Here is a 7,960-nt window from a genome sequence, read left to right on the forward strand (position 1 = left end):
GTGCCGCGCACCACTCCCCCCCCCCCCCACCATTTTCCTATTTGTATTTGACTTTGTTCATGGGTGTCAAAAAAGCTCAGGTTCCCCAGATTGTTGAATGTACCTGCCAACTCCTAAATTAGCCCAGGACAAGAGGAGTACCCACTGAAGAGGTGGAGATAAAGGCCAAATGAGATGGAAGAAAAGAGAGATGATGAGGTGGTATAAGAGAGAAGAGAAACACACTCAAGGGAACACATTGAAGAGGACGGGTTTTTGGAGTAGTTGAGGTTCGAGTGCATAAGGGTACGACCTGAACATGAAGCATCTAAATACACCAGAGCAGAGATTAAGGGGAGAAGACTGAAAGGGGAACAAAGGTGGACAGAGGTAGACTACGAGCAGAAAGTACATTAGCGGAATACAAAGGAAGGTCATGGCACAGAGGGAAGGAGTGAGGAGTAAGGAGTATAGATGATGCTGTGAAAGAGTGATAAGGAAGAACACAAGCTTGAGCTAAGCAAAGGAAAATTACAATACTGAGCAACATCTTGGGTCACCCCATGTGATCACTGCCGTTACACCACACTGAATGTACAGATGTCTCTTGGATACACAATCCCGTGACAAGATTCAGAAGCCCCTGTAATCTCCGCTTCCAATATTACCAATACAATACGAGTTGGAAAATGTATTTTACGAGTAACACCAACTCAGCCATCTCGCTCGGAGCCTGGAAAATGAAAACGCGAATGATTGGCTACGCTTAGACACGTGTCAGTCAATACACTGCACGCACGGCTGAACTATAATTTGCTTTTTTCCCCCTCTAATCTCTGCTCTTGAGGCTGAGAATTAATTAGGAAATATCGAGCTGGCCAAAAGCACTTAGTACTGTTCATGCTTCCCTGTGTAACTCACCCCCGTACTAAGCCAGGACATCGAGGGGATGAAACAGTCATCAAAGATATCAATGTCAATTAAACTAAAGAGGAAAAGAAAGACCTTTGAGGTTCCTATACAAAGCTCCGGACACAGTTAAAGATGAGACCAGTTAGGTTCTTATGTAGAGGGTCAGGCACAGGTGAAAAGGAAAACTGAGGTACCTATGTAGAGCTCGACACAGGCGAGGAGGAGACCTGTGGAGGTTCTTCTATAGAGCATCGGACACAGGTGAGGAGGAGACCTGTAAGATTCTTATGTAGAGCATCGGACACAGGTGAGGAGGAGACCTGTAAGATTCTTATGTAGAGCATCGGACACAGGTGAAGGGGAGACCTGTTAAGTTCCCATATAGAGCTCAGGACACAGGTGAAGAGGAGACCTGTGAGGTTCCTCTATAGAGCTCAGTACCCAGGTGAAGAGACCTACGAGATTCTTATGTAGAGCATCGCACACAGGTGAAGGGGAGACCTGTGAAGTTTCCATATAGAGCTAGGGAAACAGGTGAAGAGGAGACTATGAGGTTCCTATATAGAGCTCAGGAAACAGGAGCGGAGACCTGTGAGGTTCCTATATAGAGCTCACGACACAGGTGAAGAGGAGACCTGTAAGGTTTCTATATAGAGTGCTGGACACAGGTGAAGGGGAGACCTGTAAGGTTTTTATATAGGATCCCAGGACAAAAAGGTTAAGAGGAGACCTGTAAGGCCCCTATATAGATCTGAGACACAGGTGAAGAGGAGACCTGTAAGGTTTCTATATAGAGTGCTGGACACAGTAAAAGAGGAGACCTGTGAGGTTCCTATATAGAGCTCAGGACACAGGTGAAGAGGAAACCTGTGAAGTTCTTATATGGAGTGCTAGACACAGGTGAAGGGGAGACCTGTAAGGTTTTTACATAGGATCCCAGGACAAAAAGGTTAAGAGGAGACCTGTAAGGCCCCTATATAGATCTGAGACACAGGTGAAGAGAAGACTGGTCAGGTTCTTATATACTGTAAAGCTCACGACACAGGTGAAGAGGAGATCGGTCAGGTTCTTATGTAGAGCATTGGACAGAGGTGAAAAGGAGACCTGTGAGGTTCCGATATAGAGTTCTAGACACAGGTGAAGGGGAGATCTATAAGGTTTCTATATAGAGCTCAGGACAAGGGTTAGGAGACCTGTAAGGCCCCTATAAAGATCTGAGGACACAGGTGAAGGGAAGACTTGTGAGGTTCGTATATCGAACGCTGGACCCAGGTGAATAGAAGACCTATCAGGTTCCTATATGGAGATCCAGTCACAGATTAAGAACTCACTATGGTGCTTGTTCTAGCCTCATCAGGAATGTCTGCTCCGTATCCAGCGTCCTCTCTCTCCTCTATCAGGTCATTTGCTGTAAAGCAGTCATTTGGTAAAACGACATTGAATGGTCAGCAGTATAATTTAGTGTTGGCTCTGCCCTTGTGAAGGACAACAGAACATACGTGATAGCATATGGGAAGCAGGAGGCACATGTCATTTAAGTCTATGCTCACCTGCTGGAGCTATAATTCTTCTCAGCAGGCAGAACCATCACAAGGCCAGTATCTCAGACCCAGAAATGGGCACAGAAGAGAGCTCACTGTTGCCAGAGGTCAGGTTGGCACTCAAAGTGGTAACTCTTGTGCCAGGGCTCAGACTGGCTGTGACTTGCACAGGGAATCTGGGTAGTCGGTGGCAATGTGTCATACTCATTTATAACATGTCTTGTTACCCAACAGAGTCAACTCACAATCAAACATTGAAATGTGGGGAAGATATATTTCAACAGACATTTCATTATAGACACCTGCAGTTTAAAATGATGACAGAGAGCAATATGTTGTATATTCGGAACGGAAACATACAACCCAACATATTACAAGTTCTGCTCAGGAAGTTTTGCACATTTTTCCACCCTCAGTACAGCTAAAGCAGTATATTTGTATTTTGCTGATCACTGCAGGCTGGGCATGAGCAAATGGGTGATCTCATGGACTAGTGAAGGGCCAGTGATGGAATGGTAAAGGTTTGGTGAAGCAGTGATGGAATGGTAAAGGTCTGGTGAAAGACCAGTGATGGAATGGTAAAGGTCTGGTGAAAGACCAGTGAAGGAATGGTAAAGGTCTGGTGAAAGACCAGTGATGGAATGGTAAAGGTCTGGTGAAAGACCAGTGAAGGAATGGTAAAGGTCTGGTGAAAGACCAGTGATGGAATGGTAAAGGTCTGGTGAAAGACCAGTGAAGGAATGGTAAAGGTCTGGTGAAAGACCAGTGATGGAATGGTAAAGGTCTTGTGAAAGACCAGCGATGGAATTGTAAAAGGTCTGGTGAAGGACCAGTGATGGTAAAGGTCTGGTTGGTGAAGGACCAGTGATGGAATGGTAAAGGTCTGGTGAAGAAGCAGTGATGGAATGGTAAAAGGTCTGGTGAAGAAGCAGTGATGGAATGGTAAAAGGTCTGATGAAGGACCAGTAACGGAATGGTAAAAGGTCCGGTGAAGGACCAGTAATAGAATGTCACCAGACCAGTAAAGGTCTGGTGAAGGAACGTTGATGGAATGGTGAAGGTCTAGTGAAGGCAGCTCACATCCAAATATATTAAGTCCAAAATAAGTATCCTTGTATTTTTTATATTTCAAACAAGAAAACAGCCTAATGGCAGGAGTTTTCCTTGGCACATTCCCATCAAGTAACTGGCACCTACGTCGGTGGCATGGAGCATTCAAAACTTCTGCCCTTTGATAGATGGCTGTGGCTGCTGCCTTGGAAACCCATTGAGGCCAATGACGGCAATAGGTCATTCAGAATGGGGTTCAAATGAAGAGGACCACCAGCAACTAAAATGGCTTTACGATCTCTTCTGCTGTCAGCAAACCCGGTGAATCAGTCTTTGCTTTACTTCCACAATCAGAATCCAACTCACAACTGCAGAAGCAAAAATACTTTGCATAGGAAATGTCATCGGCGCACGTTAGCTACGTAAATGGGTACACTACAATCCATAAAACGGTGGAGAGATAAGACAGAGGAATGGGGGAGGGTATAGAATGGCAGATGGAGAGAGTGATGAAACCCGGAGAGGAAACTGCTGACTGAAAACTGCCTGACTAGGTGGAAAGAGGAAGAGGCAGCAAGCATGGAGTGGAATAGGTTATAGACAGAGGTAGATTAATAGCGGAGTAACAGAGTAATGTTCTGGGAGGAGACACCAGCAAACGGAGAACAGGGAGGGCAGAGGAAGCACGGCTATTGAAAGACAATGAAACTGGACTCTGGCATCCAACCAAACAAGGTTCCTTTACGAAATGCGATTTACTAAAACAATGGCGGAGGAACGCCAAGAACCGTGTGGTATTGCGTACATGAAATCCGGCTGCCACCTCACTAAGTGTTTTCATATGCAGTCAATGGACGTACATTACCCAGATTCTGCATTAAATGTGTCCACTATTAAGAGTGCCATTATGCAAACCTTCCATGTGAATTTCATAAAAGGAATACGTAATGAGCCTGAGCGAAGCTTAATAACGGTGCCGCAGCCCCGGAGGGGAAAGATTCGGCCCGGCCTGCTGCTGCAGGGGCGGAAGAAATGACCTACTGACGTGATCCAGGTAGAGACTAGAGGCAGGTAATAGAGAGGTACAGATTGTCAAGATTAATGTTGTGTTTCCGCCTGGAGGGATCCGTTTTAGCAGGCAAGAGGCATTATAAAAATACAGCTGTCACTGGTGCGGTGCTCCCAGCCAGAGGAGTATTTTTAGCAAGTGGGTCCCATTTATACTAATTAAGAGGCAGCTCTGTGCACCCCACACAAGCAAGACAGCTTCTTCAACCTTGCCAGAGCCACTTATACAGACGAGCCGCACACACTAGAGAGACCTGGCGACACACTTTAGTGTCAACCTCATCCAATGCTCACGTCAGCTCCTCTCAGCTGTCATGTCTACATCAGCAGTTCAGTCTACTATCCATGGCTCCGGCAGCAATGCAGACAGGTTATAGCACCTGTACATTGCATTAAATACTTCCCACATTGTCCCCTGTACAATACACCCTACATGATCACCATACTCTGTACTACCATCTGAACCCTCTGCTCCGTGACCGCCCTGTGCGCAAAACACCTCCGCCAGACCACCATACTCTGTACTACCATCTGAACCCTCTGCTCCGTGACCGCCCTGTGCACAAAACACCTCCGCCAAATCACCATACTCTACTACCATCTGAACCCTCTGCTCCGTGGCCGCCCTGTGCACAAACACCTCCGCCAAATCACCATACTCTGTACTACCATCTGAACCCTCTGCTCCGTGACCGCCCTGTGCACAAAACACCTCCGCCAAATCACCATACTCTACTACCATCTGAACCCTCTGCTCCGTGACCGCCCTGTGCACGAAACACCTCCGCCAGACCACCATACTCTGTACTACCATCTGAACCGTCTACTCCGTGACCGCCCTGTGCGCAAAACACCTCTGCCAGACCACCATACTCTACTACCATCTGAACAGTCTGGTTCGTGACCGCCCTGTGTGCAAAACACCTCCGCCAGATACGGCCATCTATATTCCTCATGTTATTCAATCTCTACATCTTACATCATCATCCTGTAAGCTATGATCTCTTCCTGCAATGTCCTGTGGTCACCCCCTTTAACTATCATATATACATCACATGATACTGTGAACCGTGTCCTCCAATCTACACTCCTCTTCATATCTCACATGCTACACGCTAAAGCAATGTCATCATCGCCTCTCTCTTACATCCCAAAACCTATATGACTCCATCCCACCAACTGTAATTTACATCCCCTACACCTTCATATATCAGCTACAGACTACAGTACCTGTCCAGCCAACTTTTATTACTATCCGGGGGTCCATTTAAAATATTTCCTCCTCTCACATCCTTTTCAGCTGACCACAGCTTTACCAGACAGGAAGTGAGGGGAACTTTCCAGTAACAGTAACACAGACAAACAAAAATCCCACAGGGGTTCTAGCCTTCCTGTACTCTGCTAAAATAAAATGCATATTTCTTTCTATTTGTGTTTGCCATTGAATATTTATCTTAACTTCCTGTCTGGTGAACCCGTTGTCAGCAGAATAGGAAGCAAGAGGAAATCGCCCTAAAGAAGCCCTGGATAGCAGTGAAAAACATGACAGGGGTTTCAAACTTTCCCTTTTGATCTAAAACTTAAGAAATAGGGAGCTCCATTGCTCCCTGCTCTCATTTAGGACAAGCAAACCATTTTGATAGTATTGGACAAGCTATCTCTATTTCTGTTGTTGAACAGTGAACCGACACCGGGAGGTCTGTGTTGGGGAGGCAATAGAAGGGTAATCGGATACTCCAAAGTCTCTGTTGGGGAGTCAATATATGAGGAAGCAGACACTGGGAGGTCTGTGTTGGGGAGCCACAATAAGGGTAAGCAGACACCGGGAGGTCTGTGTTGGGGAGCCAATAGAAGGGTAACTTGATACTGAGAGGTCTCTGTTGGGGAGTCAATATATAAGGAAGCAGACACTGGGAGGTCTGTGTTGGGGAGCCACAATAAGGGTAAGCGGATACTGGGAGGTCTGTGTTGGGGAGCCAATAGAAGGGTAAGCTAAGAATGGGAGGTCTCTGTTGGGGAGTCAATATATATGGGAGCAGACACTGGGAGGTCTTGTTGGGGAGACAATAGAAGGGTAAGCTAAGAATGGGAGGTCTCTGTTGGGGAGTCAATATATATGGGAGCAGACACTGGGAGGTCTTTGTTGGGAAGGCACAATAAGGGTAAGCTAAGAGTGGGAGGTCTCTGTGAAAAAAAAAAAAGCCTTACTACAACCTCAACTAAAGAAGACTGAAGACCTTTGGAGCAATTTCCACAGAATGGGATGGGTTATAGTAGATGGATTGTCCTCTGAGTAGAGCTGGTAGGGTAATACATGCGCAGGGTGTGGATAATTCTGATTAGCACTGAATAGAAACATGCAGAACTGATCGCCGGGGGACATTCGGTTCTCATCTGCAGCCAGATCAGATTCTACGCAAATTAAAACGCTACAACCAGTCCCTAAAACTCAGCATCTGTCCTACATCAGGAGCCAAGCGAAAGTCTCGCTCGCAGTTCCCGCATCGCCTTGCAGACGACAGAAGGCCTCCTCTCCTCCGGCTACAGCAATCACTGTGACGACAGTGAGAATAACAAGGCGCAGAAAGCCGGCCCTGGGCTATCGGTATGACATATCTGGGACAGGCTGAGAGACAGAGTGCCAGAGCATCCTTCTTTACAGAGGGCCAGGGTGGGCAAGAGGACCTTCCAATGCAAAGAAGGGCGAGACGGATCACCCCAGGGAGGAGGACATGATGACACTTCAATTGCCGAGATAGAGCGAAGTGAAAAAAATTAATAAATCTAAAACTACCCCAAAAGCCGACACACACATCTAATGTGCGATTAAAAAGAACAGTTCATCAGAAGTGCAATAGCAAGAGTCACTGTGGCTAACATTTGTATGTGGGTGGTGAGGAAGTCCAGCCATTCAATATGAATACATACTTCATTGCACCAACAGGTTAAAATGAATTAACAGCATGAAAACCAATTATTTTAACTACGATCAAGAACTCCGAACCCAAGGTCACTGGAATTGGACGGAGCTAGCCGTCGACACAACAGGGTCTCTAAGTAACGGGGATGTTGGTGCTACATCTGCCATTACGCGAGTCTAGGAGGTTCTGCCTTTCTTCCCAGAGACCAAATCCACGGAGACCCGCTGCTCGTTGCATTTATACCAGCCCAGTCCGACCCTCCGCATCCTCCTCCCGTATACACAGGCTTTTCAATGGGACTAATTTAAGCCTGCAGGGCACACGCAGCTGTACACGGCAGGGGGAAAAAATGGAAGAGATAAAAAGGGGGAGCAGGGCGATGACAGAACAGGGCCAGAAAGCTGCCAAGGAACAGAGGAAGGAGGACTAAAACGTAATGACAAAACTAATGCAGAGAAAAGACTTTAATAAATGATTTGCACTATGGAG

General features: G+C 46.5%; 1 protein-coding gene across 1 annotated transcript in view; it reads right to left on the reverse strand.

Moving 5' to 3' along the window:
• The window catches only part of EFNA3 (ephrin A3), a 104,003-nt gene that overhangs the window by 10,460 nt on the left and 85,583 nt on the right, over positions 1-7,960 (reverse strand). The window lies entirely within an intron of this gene.

This window comes from Nanorana parkeri, unplaced genomic scaffold, assembly GCF_000935625.1.
Source record: "Nanorana parkeri isolate BGI_ZX_2015 unplaced genomic scaffold, ASM93562v1 scaffold897, whole genome shotgun sequence".
In the NCBI taxonomy this organism is placed as follows: Eukaryota; Metazoa; Chordata; class Amphibia; order Anura; family Dicroglossidae; genus Nanorana; species Nanorana parkeri.